This window comes from Dermacentor andersoni, chromosome 8 (assembly GCF_023375885.2).
Source record: "Dermacentor andersoni chromosome 8, qqDerAnde1_hic_scaffold, whole genome shotgun sequence".
NCBI lineage: Eukaryota > Metazoa > Arthropoda > Arachnida > Ixodida > Ixodidae > Dermacentor > Dermacentor andersoni.
In genome coordinates, this window is record NC_092821.1 from 18,696,712 (window position 1) to 18,710,649 (window position 13,938).

At 52.4% G+C, this 13,938-nt stretch overlaps 1 protein-coding gene across 1 annotated transcript in view; it reads right to left on the reverse strand.

Annotated features, from left to right (window-relative positions):
- LOC129383640 (uncharacterized) overlaps positions 1-13,938 on the reverse strand; it is a 170,768-nt gene that overhangs the window by 89,452 nt on the left and 67,378 nt on the right. The window lies entirely within an intron of this gene.

The following is a 13,938-nucleotide window of genomic DNA, read 5'->3' on the forward strand; positions in this document are numbered from 1 at the left end:
GTAAGAGAGGAAAATGTGTAAACATTTATACAATATTGACACGTGTACTTATATTTATCGGGCGACCACGTTTCGCCGCCTAACAAATCTTATCGCACAGCGCGGGACGCGCTTGCATGTATCCGAAGTTTCTGGAAAGTTATCGATGCTTGTATCCACAGTCTGTTGTCGACGAACCTTCTGTTATCTGATTTATTCGCCTGACTCGAATGGTGTAGAACTTTGTGGAAGGCACGCGGGTCCCAACGATTAGTCTGGAACATTCGACGATCCTGTATAAAAGCCGACGCGCTTGACCCGCTGATCAGATTTCCGACGATCGCCGACTGTGTTCGCCGCTTTCGTTGTGCTATAAGTGTAGCCTGTTTTGTGGGGACAAGTTCGCCCAATAAAAGTTAGTTTTCTCGTTCACAGTATTGCTACTGTGTTCTTCTACGTCACCACCACGTGACATCTGGTGGAGGTGCTTTGCGTTCATGTACCGGACGCCCCCACAAAGCCGTGACCCAAGCCCTCACTCGGAAGACACCAACGTCGCCAAGAACCAGCGAGGTAGCCGCAGGCTGCAAGGACTGCCCCCGGAGCACGGACTTTTGCCTGAGACGACTAGGAAGATGGCCACCACGTCAACCCCAATGGCAGCCCCAGCGTCACCCGTCGTGCTGCAGCAGCCCAGGGAGCCTCCGACGTTCCGCGGTTCAACTTTCGAGGACCCGGAAAGCTGGCTCGAGACGTACGAGAGAGTCGCTACCTTTAACAACTGGAACAGCGACGACAAACTGCGATATGTCTTCTTCGCTTTGGAAGACGCGGCCAGGACGTGGTTCGAGAACCGAGAAGCCACCTTAACGACCTGGGAACTTTTCCGAAGCGGCTTCCTGCAGACGTTCGCAAGCGTCGTACGCCGAGAACGAGCCCAAGCGCTATTAGAAACCCGGGTGCAGCTACCTAATGAGACGACCGCGATCTACACGGAAGAAATGAGCCGTCTCTTCCGCCACGCCGACCCTGAAATGCCCGAGGAGAAGAAAGTCCGCCTGCTGATGCGTGGTGTGAAGGAGGAACTTTTTGCCGGAATGGTACGAAGCCCACCGAAGACCGTGGACGAGTTTCTTCGCGAGGCCACCAGCATCGAGAAGACACTCGAGATCCGAAACCGGCAATTCGACCGCCGCACAAACTCGACGAACTACGCCGGAGTTCAATCACTGGCCACGGACGATCTGCGCGAGACCATCAGGGCCATTGTGCGCGAAGAACTGCGCAAGGTCTTGCCTTCGTCGCAGCCTCAAGTGGCCTCTATCGCCGACATCGTGAAAGAAGAGGTGCAACGATCCCTTGGAGTTGCTGAGGTGCTACCAGAACCACCGCAGCCAGAAGCAATGACCTACGCCGCCGTCGTCGCCCGCCGTCAAGGCCCCCCTGCGCGACCGCGCCAAGGTCCTGCAACACCGCAATTCCGTCGTCCGCCGCCGCCGCCGCCAGCGCGCCCACCCGTCGCCCAGCGCACCTATGCGAGGAAGACGGACATTTGGCGAGCCCCCGACCACCGCCCGCTCTGCTATCACTGCGGAGAAGCCGGCCATGTGTACCGCCGATGCCCATACCGCGACATGGGACTGAGAGGGTTCGCCGTCAACGCGCCGCGTCCACAGCTTGGGGAGCGCCCACGTGACATTGCCGATTACCTAGCCGGCACTCAGTGGAACTCTCGACGACCGTCCCGTTCGCCGTCACCAGGCCGCTACCTGTCGCCGCAGCGCCGTCCATACACTGGCCCAGCCCGGGGCCGCTCTGCAAGCCCATACCCGGAAAACTAAAAGCAGCAACCGATGGAGGTGCGGTTGCTGTTCGTCGAACTGACGAAGATCCTCCGCCGCCGACGAAGACGACGAAGAGACCATCTCGACGACATAACGACACGCCGCCGTCCCGACGAAGTCTGGAAGCCAAGACTACACCGACGAAAGACGACTTGACGACGCGACGTTCCAGCTTCAGATCAACACGACGCAGCCGTGATCCGACGCCAAGACCCAACTGCAACGCCAGACAAAGAACCACCGACCTCGACGTGCTTCTCGACGGCCACGCAGTCACTGCCTTAGTCGACACAGGGGCCGATTACTCCGTAATGAGTGGACACATCGCCGTCCAGTTGAAGAAGGTTAAGACTGCATGGGAAGGCCCTCAAATTCGGACCGCTGGAGGACACCTGATTACGCCGACAGGAATGTGCACGGCAAGAATTACCATTCACGACCGGACTTACCCTGTCACCTTCGTTATCCTCCAACAGTGTTCACGAGACGTCATTCTCGGCATGGACTTCCTCAACCAACACGGCGCAGTCATCGACCTGAAGTCGAAGTCAATAACGCTGTCGGAAGATCATGCAATACCGCTGGAGAGCCCTCGTAGTCACCACGCCTTGAGTGTGCTTGAAGATCAAGTGAGCATCCCGCCTCGCTCCAGCATTGTTATTTCGGTCGGCACCGAAACACCCGCTGACGTAGAAGGCGTCATCGAAGGCGACCAACGTCTACTGCTCGACCGTGAAATTTGCGTCGCAAGAGGGATCGCTCGACTGCACGGAGGAAACACGAAAGTGTTGCTGACAAACTTCAGCAAGGAGTTCAAGCACATCAACAAGGGCACGACGATCGCATACATCGAGGAAATTGTGGAAACCAGCGATGCCTTTGTCCTCTCGGATTCTATCGAATCTACCCCGACAACCGTAGTTCCCGAGCCAGACTTCGACATAAGTCCAAGTCTCCCCGTGATTAAGCAGCAACAGCTCAGAAGTCTGCTTCGACGATACAAAGGCTGCTTTTCGACGTCATCGAGGATTCGACAAACACCAGTCGCAAAGCATCGCATAATAACCGAAGAATGCGCTCGACCACTACGCCAGAGCCCTTACCGAGTTTCGACGCGGGAACGTGAAGCTATAAGAGAACAAGTCGACGAAATGCTGCGCGACGACATCATCCAGCCGTCGAAAAGCCCGTGGGCATCCCCTGTTGTCCTGGTAAAGAAAAAGAACGGAACCCTACGTTTCTGTGTCGATTATCGTCGACTGAACAAGATCACGAAGAAGGATGTATACCCCCTCCCACGGATAGACGACGCATTAGATCGGCTCTGCAACGCTAAATACTTCTCGTCGATGGACCTCAAGTCTGGCTATTGGCAAATTGAAGTCGACGAAAGAGATCGCGAAAAGACCGCCTTCATCACCCCAGACGGCCTCTACGAGTTCAAGGTTATGCCATTTGGACTGTGCTCGGCGCCTGCAACGTTCCAGCGTGTGATGGACACGGTTTTAGCAGGATTGAAGTGGCAGACCTGTCTCGTTTACTTGGATGACGTCGTTGTCTTCGCCGAAAATTTCGACGAACACCTTAGGCGGCTCGCAACAGTACTCGAGGCCATCAAGTCATCAGGGCTCACTCTGAAGCCAGAAAAGTGCCGCTTCGCCTACGATGAGCTTCTGTTCCTAGGCCACGTCATCAGCAAGTCTGGAGTCCGCCCCGACCCGCAGAAGACAGCTGCCATCGCAAAGTTCCCGCAGCCCACCGACAAAAAGGCAGTGCGTAGATTTCTTGGCATGTGTGCCTACTACAGGCGATTTGTCAAGGACTTTTCACGCATCGCTGAGCCGCTGACACAGCTAACTAAATGTGACATCGAGTTCAAGTGGGAAACGCCGCAGGCCGACGCATTTGAAGAACTCAAACGACGCATGCAGTCGCCGCCCGTACTTGCGCACTTCGACGAGCTCGCCGATACCGAAATCCACACTGACGCCAGTAGCCTAGGCCTCGGTGCCGTCCTAGTCCAGAGAAAAGATGGACATGAACACGTGATAGCTTACGCTAGCCGGTCGTTGTCAAAAGCGGAAGGCAATTATTCCACAACGGAAAAGGAATGCCTAGCCATCGTTTGGGCTACAGCGAAATTTCGCCCCTACCTATATGGCAGGCCATTCAGAGTGGTCAGCGACCATCACGCGTTGTGTTGGCTAGCTAACTTAAAGGACCCTTCAGGACGGCTGGCACGGTGGAGCCTCAGACTACAAGAATACGACATCACTGTAACATACAAGTCCGGTCGAAAACACTCAGATGCCGATTGCCTATCACGCGCCCCCATTGACCCGCCGCCGCAAGATAACGAGGACGACGACGCCTTCCTTGGTATAATAAGCGCGGAAGACTTCGCTGATCAACAACGAGGGGACCCGGAGCTTAAAGCCCTTGTCGAGTATTTGGAAGGGCACACCGACGTTGTCCCTAGGGCATTTAAGCGTGGATTATCTTCGTTCACGCTTCAAAACAACCTACTCGTGAAGAAAAACTTTTCACCAGTCCGCGCCAACTACCTTCTTGTTGTACCGTCGGCGCTGCGTCCAGAAGTACTGCACGCCTTACCCGACGATCCCACTGCTGGGCACCTCGGATTCTCCCGGACGCTGTCGAGGATACATGAAAGGTATTACTGGCCGCGTCTTACCGCCGACGTCGCCCGCTACGTCAAGACATGCCGAGACTGTCAACGACGCAAGACACCACCGACAAGGCCAGCAGGGTTACTACAGCCGATTGAACCTCCTCGTCGACCATTCGAGCAGATTGGGATGGATTTGTTGGGGCCGTTTCCGACGTCAACATCCGGGAATAAGTGGATCGTCGTAGCGACGGACTATCTCACCCGATTCGCTGAAACAAAAGCTCTACCGAAAGGCAGCGCAGCCGAGGTGGCGAAATTTTTCGTCGAGAACATCCTGCTGCGACATGGCGCCCCAGAAGTCCTCATCACCGACAGAGGAACAGCTTTTACAGCAGAGCTCACCCAAGCCATTCTGCAATATAGCCAGACAAGCCACAGGAGGACAACTGCCTACCATCCGCAAACTAATGGTCTCACGGAGCGCCTGAATAAGACCCTCGCCGACATGCTAGCGATGTACGTCGACGTTGAGCACAAGACGTGGGACGCGGTCCTGCCGTATGTAACCTTCGCTTACAACACGGCGGTGCAAGAAACAACACAGATCACGCCGTTTAAGCTGGTTTACGGCAGGAACCCGACGACCACGCTCGACGCCATGCTGCCCCACGTCATTGACGAAGAGAATGTTGACGTCGCTAGCTATCTCCAGCGCGCCGAAGAAGCCCGACAGCTCGCCCGCCTCCGGATCAAGAGCCAGCAGAGGACCGACAGCCGACGCTACAACCTCCGACGACGCTTTATCGAGTACCAGCCCGGTGACCGTGTTTGGGTTTGGACCCCTATACGCCGACGAGGACTGAGCGAGAAGCTCTTGCGTCGCTATTTCGGACCGTACAAGATCATCCGACGTATTGGCGTACTGGACTATGAGGTCGTGCCAGACGGCATTTCGCTGTCACAGCGGCGTCGCTCACGACCTGAAATTGTCCACGTTGTGCGACTCAAGCCGTACCACCAGCGTTGACGAACTTTGGGACTTCGCGTAACTGACTTTTAGACTTGATTTCTTTTCGTTGTTTTGTTACTTATGCTTAATAAGTGTCCTTTTGTGTGTCGCTCTCTTATATTTGTAGCATCGGGACGATGCTTTTTAAGAAGGGGGTATTGACACGTGTACTTATATTTATCGGGCGACCACGTTTCGCCGCCTAACAAATCTTATCGCACAGCGCGGGACGCGCTTGCATGTATCCGAAGTTTCTGGAAAGTTATCGATGCTTGTATCCACAGTCTGTTGTCGACGAACCTTCTGTTATCTGATTTATTCGCCTGACTCGAATGGTGTAGAACTTTGTGGAAGGCACGCGGGTCCCAACGATTAGTCTGGAACATTCGACGATCCTGTATAAAAGCCGACGCGCTTGACCCGCTGATCAGATTTCCGACGATCGCCGACTGTGTTCGCCGCTTTCGTTGTGCTATAAGTGTAGCCTGTTTTGTGGGCACAAGTTCGCCCAATAAAAGTTAGTTTTCTCGTTCACAGTATTGCTACTGTGTTCTTCTACGTCACCACCACGTGACAATATATTTGAAAAATACTGTCAGCTTTGCCCAAGCAGATGCGGGGAGTGAGTTATAAAGTGCACATTTAAGTAGATGTGCTGTAATTAGATGAGTAAAACAACAATAACCAACAACAGCGACAAAATCTACTTCAAAGAGCAACAATTAGACGCAGTTACATTTGACACCTGTACTTATTTAGGATTTTTTTTTCGTGGGATTGTATTTCAGCTGCTAACTTAAGGCTACGGCTCAGCGAAAGAAGCACCTGCATGATTTGGAACTTACTCGAATGTTACCAGTGATTCTATCAGCTGTGTATGTTCTCGCCGAGTTTTCTGTAAGCAGACTGTATATGCGAGACGAATTGCGTAGTACTTTGTGGAAGGTACACAGGCGCCAGTGACTACGATGCAACGTTGGGCGAGTCATCTATAAAAGCCCGCCGCGCTGGATCCGCAGATCACACTTCCGACGATCATGGAATTTGCGCACCGTTATTGTTGTGCTTGAGTATTACTTGTTTTGCTGAGCACAAGTTCGCCCAATAGTTATAGTTTTAACTCACCATCACTACAACGTGACATCTGGTGGATATGCTTTCGCGTTGTTGTACTGGACGCCCTCACAAGGCCATCTAAGCTCGAACCCCGAAGACACTGCCAGTGTCACTCCAGACCATCGAGCTAGCCTCATACTACAAAACCTGCTCACGGCGTTCGGGCTTCTATCCGAGACGGCCGTTAAGACCAAGACGAAGTCAGGGGCCGCGATGACGAACCCAGCATCGTGAGCGGTTCTCACACTTCGACAGCCCAGAAGGCCGCCTACATTTAGTGGACCATCGTTTGAAGATTCTTAAACATGGCTGGAGACATACGACAAGACCACGACGTTCAAGAACTGGACCGAACCGCCACGGTGGCTTAGCGGCTACGGAGTTGCGCTGCTAAGCACGAGGTCGTGGGATCAACTTCCGGCCGCGGCTGCCGTATTTTTATGGGAGCAAATGCAAAAACACCCATGCCCCGTGCATTGGGGGCACGTTAAAGATTCTTTGGCAGTAAAAATTATTCCAGAGTCGCTGGATACTGTGTGCCTCATAATCAAATAACCAAATCGTGGTCTTGTGGTGTAAGACCTCAGGATTCACTTCGAACTAGAGTGGTGAGGACAAGCTGCGCCATGTTTATTTTTCATTGGATGATGCTGCTCGGACCCTAGCGATGTGGCACCGATTTCGTGAGAACATCTTGAAGACCTTCGCGAGTATCGTATGCAACGAAAGGGCCGCAGCTCTCTAGGAAACCCAAGTACAACTACCGAATGAGAACATCGTGACATTAACGGAGGAGATGACTCGCCTCTTCCACCACCTCAACCCCGACATGTCTGAAGAAATTTCGCGTCATGATCCGGGGCGTGAAGGAACAGCTGTTCGCCGTAGTGATACGCAACTCACCTAAGATTGTCTGAGAGTTCATTTAGGAGGCCACAACAACCGAGAAGACTACTTGAAAGGCGCACCGGGCAGTACAACCGCCATGCATTGACAACAAACTACACCGAAGTTCAAGTGCTAGGTGCCGATGACCGGCGCGAGACGATCGGAGTGGCGCCAGGTCGCACCGCTAGGTGGCCTCCAACCCTGCGGCAGTTAAATAAGAGCTTAAGCGATCCCTGGAAGCAATAGAAGCTCAAGAATAGCCACAACCCCAGCCGCCAGTGATGACCTATGCCACCGTTGCCTAAGGTCGAGGCCTCCCTGCATGCCTTCGCTAGGAACACGTAAGGCTGCAATTTTGTCTTCCACTACCACCGCCGCCCTCAGCTCACCCACTCGTCGCCACGCACAGCATTACAAGAAAGACTGATCCTTGGCATACCCGCGACCGCTGCCGCGTCCAAGCTTGCCTAACAGCCTCGTAAGATCGCGCAATACATCGCAGCCGCTCAGTGGAGGCACCCACGGGCTTTCCGTTCACCTTCACCAGGACGCTACTTCTTGCCGCAGCACCGACTATACACTGACCAAGCCCATGGCCGGTCTATCAGCCCGTACTCGGAAAACTAAAAGCAGCAACCACCAGAGGCGCGCTTGCTGTTCGTCAAAGTAACGAAGATCCACCGCCATCGACGAAGTCACCGGAAGGACATCACTGGAACAACGGGACTCAGCCGTAATTTGACGCGACGACCTAACTGTTATACAAGAGCAACGACCACCAATGTACACGTGCTTCTCGACGGCCACGCAGTTACTTTGGTGGACGCCGCCCATTTGAAGAAAGTTAAGACTGCATGGTAATGCCCTCATATCCGGACAGCTGGATAACACCCGATAACACCGACTGGAATCGGCACGACAACAATTGCTATTCATGACCGGAGTTACCCTGCCACATTCGTCATCTTGCAATAGTGATCGCGAGACGTAATTCTCGGCTTGGACTTCTTGAACGAACACAGCCCGAAGTCCAAGTCGATAGAGCTATACCCGAACACCAAGCGACACCACCGGTAAGTTCCCTAAGTCACGATGGCTTGATCGGGCTCCTAAATGAAGTCATCGTCTCAAGAGAAATCGCGCGACTATACGAAGAAAAAACGAAAGTAAAGCTGACAAACTTCAGCCAGAAGTACTAACACCTCAGCAAGGGCACGGCTATCACATACATCGCGGAATATTGTGGAAAGCAGCAGTACTTTTATGCTCTAGGATTATGCCACATCTATTTCGACGGCTTTAGTTCCCGGACCAGCCTTTGATATCAGACCGAGTCTCCCATGAATAAGCAGGAACGACTCAAAGGTCTTTTCCGACGATACAAACTGCTCTTCTATGTGATCAAGGATTCCACAAGCACCCGTTGCTAAGCATGGCATAATAACCGAAGGGTGCGCTCGACCCCTCCCTCAGAGCCCATACCGAGCTTCAACGTCACAACAAGAAGCCATCCCGCAACAATTCGATGAGGTACAAAGAGACGAATCCATCGAACGTTCGAAGAGCCCGTGGGCATCCCCTGTTGCCTTGGTGAAGAAAATGGATGAAAAGCTGCCGTTGTATGTGGAGTATCGTTCGTCGAACACGATAATGAAGGAGGACGTGTATCCGCTCCCACGGACAGACGACGCACTGGACCGGCTCTGCATTGCGAAGTATTTCTCATCGATGGATGTCAATGCTGGCAACTGGCAAATTGAAGGAGACGCGAAGGATGGCAAGAAAACAGCTTTTATCACACCTTACGGCCTCTACAAGTATAAGGTCATCCAATTCGGACTGTGCTCGGCACCTACAATGTTCAAGCGCGTGGCGAACACGGTATTAGCAGGGTTGAGGTGGCAGACCTGCACCATCTACTTGGATGACGTCGTTGCATTCGCAGGGAATTTAAACGTCCATCTTAGGCGGCTTGGGACAGTACTAGAGGCCATGTAATCATCAGGGTTCTCTCTTAAGCCGCAAAGTGCCACTTCACTTACGATGAGCTTCTCTTACTGGCCCAAGCCATCAGCAAAACTGCAGTCCTTCCTGATCCTGACAAGACATCTGCCATCGTTTACTTTCCACAGCCAGCCAACAAGAAGGAAGTGCGCAGATTCCTTGGCCTGTGTGCTTATTACAAGCGTTTCGTGAAACACTTTTGAAGGCATCGACGAGCCACTGACATATCTCGCAAAGTAGGACGTCGCGTTCAAGTGAAAAATGCGGCAAATTGTCGTTCATTCCTTCGACGAGCTAAATGACGCCTGCTGTCACCGCCAGTAATCGTCCACTTCGATGAAGACGTGGACATCGAAATCCACGGCGACTCAAGTCGCCCAGGCTTCCGCGCAGTCCAAGTCCAAAGGAAATGCCGATTCGAAAGGAGTAATTTATTTCGCTGTCCGGCCGCTGCAGAAAGTTGAAGCCAGTTATTCTACGATGGAAAAAGAATGCCTCTCGATTATTTCAGCTACTACGAAATTCCGCCCTTACCTATATGGCCGGCCCATCCAAGTCGTAAACGAACATCACGCCTCGTCTTGGCTTGCACATTTAAAGGACCTTTCAGGATGCCTCGTACGATGGAGTCTCAGACTCCAGTAATTTGGCATCACCGTCGTCTACAAGTGCGGACGGAAGCGCTCTGATGCCGACAGCCTACGACACGCCTCCATTGACTCGCCGACGTAAGGCGGCGAGGATGACGGCACATTCCTGGGAGCAATGAGGTTGGAATACTTCATTGAACAGCAACGAGAAGAACTGAAGCTAAAAAGTCTTGTAGAGTACTTGGAAGGAAATACTGACGTTGTCCGTAGGAGATTTCGGCGAGGAGTGTCTTAGTTTTCCATGCAACATGACATCCTTTGCAAGAACTTTTCACCAGTGTGCGCCAACCACCGTCTAGTGCCTGCGGCATTGCGGCAAGGAGTTCTCCACGCCCTTCGTGATGACCCAATAGTAGGCCATATCGAATTTTCCCGTGGACGTGCGATGATTCCGGAGGAGTATTACAGGCCACACTTGAACGACCACGTCACCCGTTGCGTCAATACGTGCCGAGACTGCCAGAGACTAAAGACACAACCCAGAAGGCCAGCGGGATTGCTACAGCCTTCTTGCCGATCGTTTAGGCAGACTTGGAAGGACTATTTGTGGCCTTTTCCGATGCGATCATCCGGAAACAAGTCCATTGTCGTGGCCATCGACTAGCTTAATCGCTCCACCAAAACGAAAGCCCTGTCCAAAGCTAATGGGGTGGAAACATTTAAATTCTTCGTCGAGAACATCCTGCTGTAATATGGAGCGCTAGTAGTCCTCACTGCCGACAGAACGGCTTTTAAAGCTGAGCTTAGTCAAGCCATGCTGCGGTGTAGCTAGACACGTGACCAGAGGACAACCGCCCACCACCCGCTAACGAAGGGTCTAACGGAACGCGCGAACAAGATGCCTTCCGATAGGTTAGCGGTGTACGTCGACGTCGAGCCTAAGACTTGCGATGCCATGCTTCCCTACGTAACCTTCGCTTACAACACAGCAGTGCAAGAAACAACGCAGATGACGCCGTTCAAGCTGATTTACGGAAGAAGCCCGACCACGACTATCGACGCCGTGCTTCCTCACGTCACTCGCGAAGAGAATGTCGACGTCGCCGCTTGTCTGCAGCACGCTGAAGGAGTACTACTCGCTCACCTGCGCATCAGGAACCAGCAAAGGGCGAACAACTTTCGATGACGTTACGTAGAATACCAGCCCGAGACAGCCTTTGGGTTTACACCATCATTCGCCGGCGAGGACTTAGCGATAAACTTTTGATAAGCTTTCGCACCCTATAAGATCATCCAAAGTAATAGGACGCTGTACAAAACTGAATCACAGGGGCGCCTTTTGCGACCCCGCTGATGTAGTCGATGTTGTGCGCCTTGAGCCTTTCTGCAAAGGGTAAGGAACTGCTGGACATAGTTATTTTATTTATTTTTCTTACTGCGTCTGCCTACGTTTTTGCTCTCGTGTTTGTAGCATGTGGCGATGCTGTGAAAGAGGGACGAGGCGTTGACACGCGTGCTTATTTATAATTTTTTCGTGCGGCTGCGTTTCCCCCGCTGACTTAATGTTATCGCTCAGTGCAAGACGCGCCTTCATGATTTGGAACTTACTCGAATGTTGTCTTTGATTCTATCTGCTGTGTATGTTATGGGAGAGCTTTGTAAGCAGACTGTGTGCGCTACACAAATTGTGTAGTACTTTTCTGGTAGGCACGCGGTCGCCAGCGATTACGCTGGAACGTTGGATGAGTCACGTCTAAAAGCCGATGTGCATGGCCCACAAATCAGATTTTTGGCGATCGCTGACTTTGCGCGCCACTATCGCTGTGCTTGTGTTTTACTAGTTTTGCTGGGCACAGGTTCGCCCAATGAAGACTTAAATTTTATCTCACAGTTCTGACATTATGTCGCTATTCGCCATCACTGAAGCGTGACGCTATCAGACTTCGTGATTGAAAGAAATACAACAGTAGATATTGTTATGCCAATGAAGTATTAAGAACTCAGGACTATTTACAAGGTATATTTACAAATGATAACTGCAGCGCTGGCCAGTTCAGCCGACAGCTCTAGAGCCAGAGAGCGTTCGTCATCTTCGTCGAGGCGCCCACGTGCATCTTCCACAAGAAACACACAATATGCATGTCTCATTACCCCCGGGGGCAGAAGAACCATCCCAGGACATGTAACTATATGCGATAACAGGAAAATAATATGGTTTAAGGCGTGCGACATGCACAACATGCATGGAATTCGGGGCAGATGAGGCACTGGTACTGACTTGAGCGATTTCGTACATAACTGGAGTCACGGCACGCAGCACTCTATATGGGCCTGTGTACCGAGATAGGAGTTTTTCTGACAGGCCAACGTGACGTGCCGGGGACCAAAGGAGTACCAGAGATCGAGGCGAAAAGTGTGCGTCTCTGTGTTGGCAATCGTACAAACGCCGTTGCTTCTCTTGGGAGGTCAGGAGGCAAGCGCGGGCAATTTCACGTGCTTGAGCTGCCCTGGTGATGGCGTCAAGTGAATACTCGCTGGTCTCTGCTGCAGCGGATGGAAGGCATGCCTCCAGTGGCAATGTGGGTTCTCTGCCGAACAGCGGAAAGAACGGGGAATAACCGGCAGTCTCGTGCCGCGAATAATTATATGCAAAAGTGACATAATATACGGCAAGGTCCCAATCAGTATGGTCGGACGAGATATACTTTGCAAGCACGTCTGTTATGGTGCGATTCAGAAGCTCCGTGAGACCATTAGTCTGTGGATAGAAAGATGTAGTCAGCTTGTGCATGGTTGAGCAAGTAGGATGTTGGCGATGAATTCAGAAAGAAATGTCCGACCACGGTTTGTGAGCAGTTGGTGTGGAGCACCATGCTGCAGAATCACGTCGCGTAAAAGAAAATCGTCGACATGTGTGGTGCCACTTGTTGGAAGCGCTCTGGTATTGGTGCAGCGCGTGGCGTAATTTATCGCCACAGCGATTCATTGTTGCCAGGCATGAATAGAGGGAAAGGGCCAAGTAAGCCTAAGCCAACGCGACAGAACGTCTCCGAAGGAATGTCGAGCGGTTGAAGGCACCCGGCAGGGAGCGTCGATGGTGTTTTTCGGCGCTGGCATTATTTCACACGCCGCAGCGTATTTCCTGACTGAGTGGGCAATGCCTGGCCAAAAGAAGCGTCGGCGAATCCAGTCGTTGGTGCGAGAGACGCCAAGGTGACCAGCTGTTGGTATGTCGTGAAGTTCTCGGAGAACAGCTGACCGGAGGTGCTTAGGAATGACGAGGAGGTCAGGGCCGTCGGGGTGTACATTGTGGCGGTATAATACATCATCTCGGAGAACAAACAGGTGAAGGGACGAATCAGAAGGCGAATATTCCAAGTCATCAATGATGGCGCGCAAAGTGGCATCACGTCGTTGCTCTTCGGCAACGTGTAGGAGCTGGGAAACGGTGAAAACGCAAGAGTCGCTATGGGGTCAGGGTCGGCGGGTGGATATTCTACTGGATAGCGTGATAAACAGTCTGCTTCTTGATGTAATCAGCCCGACTTGTACGCTACTGCATAGGAATATCCTTCAGTAGGATCCTTGAGTGAGGAACGCCATCAGAGTGCGTGGTGGTCCGTCATTACAGAGAAGTGCGTGCCATACAAGTACGGGCGGAATTCGGAAACCGCCCAGACGAGAGCCAAGCATTCACGATCTGTAATGGAATAGTTGTGCTTCGCTGTTGTGTGGAGGCGGCTAGCGTATGCGATAACACGATCTTGGCCCTGTTCGCGCTGGGCTAAGACGAATCCGATACCGTGACCACTGGCATCGGCACGCACCTCTGTAGGAGAGGTCGGGTAAAAGTGGGCCAGTATAGGTGGCGTGGTG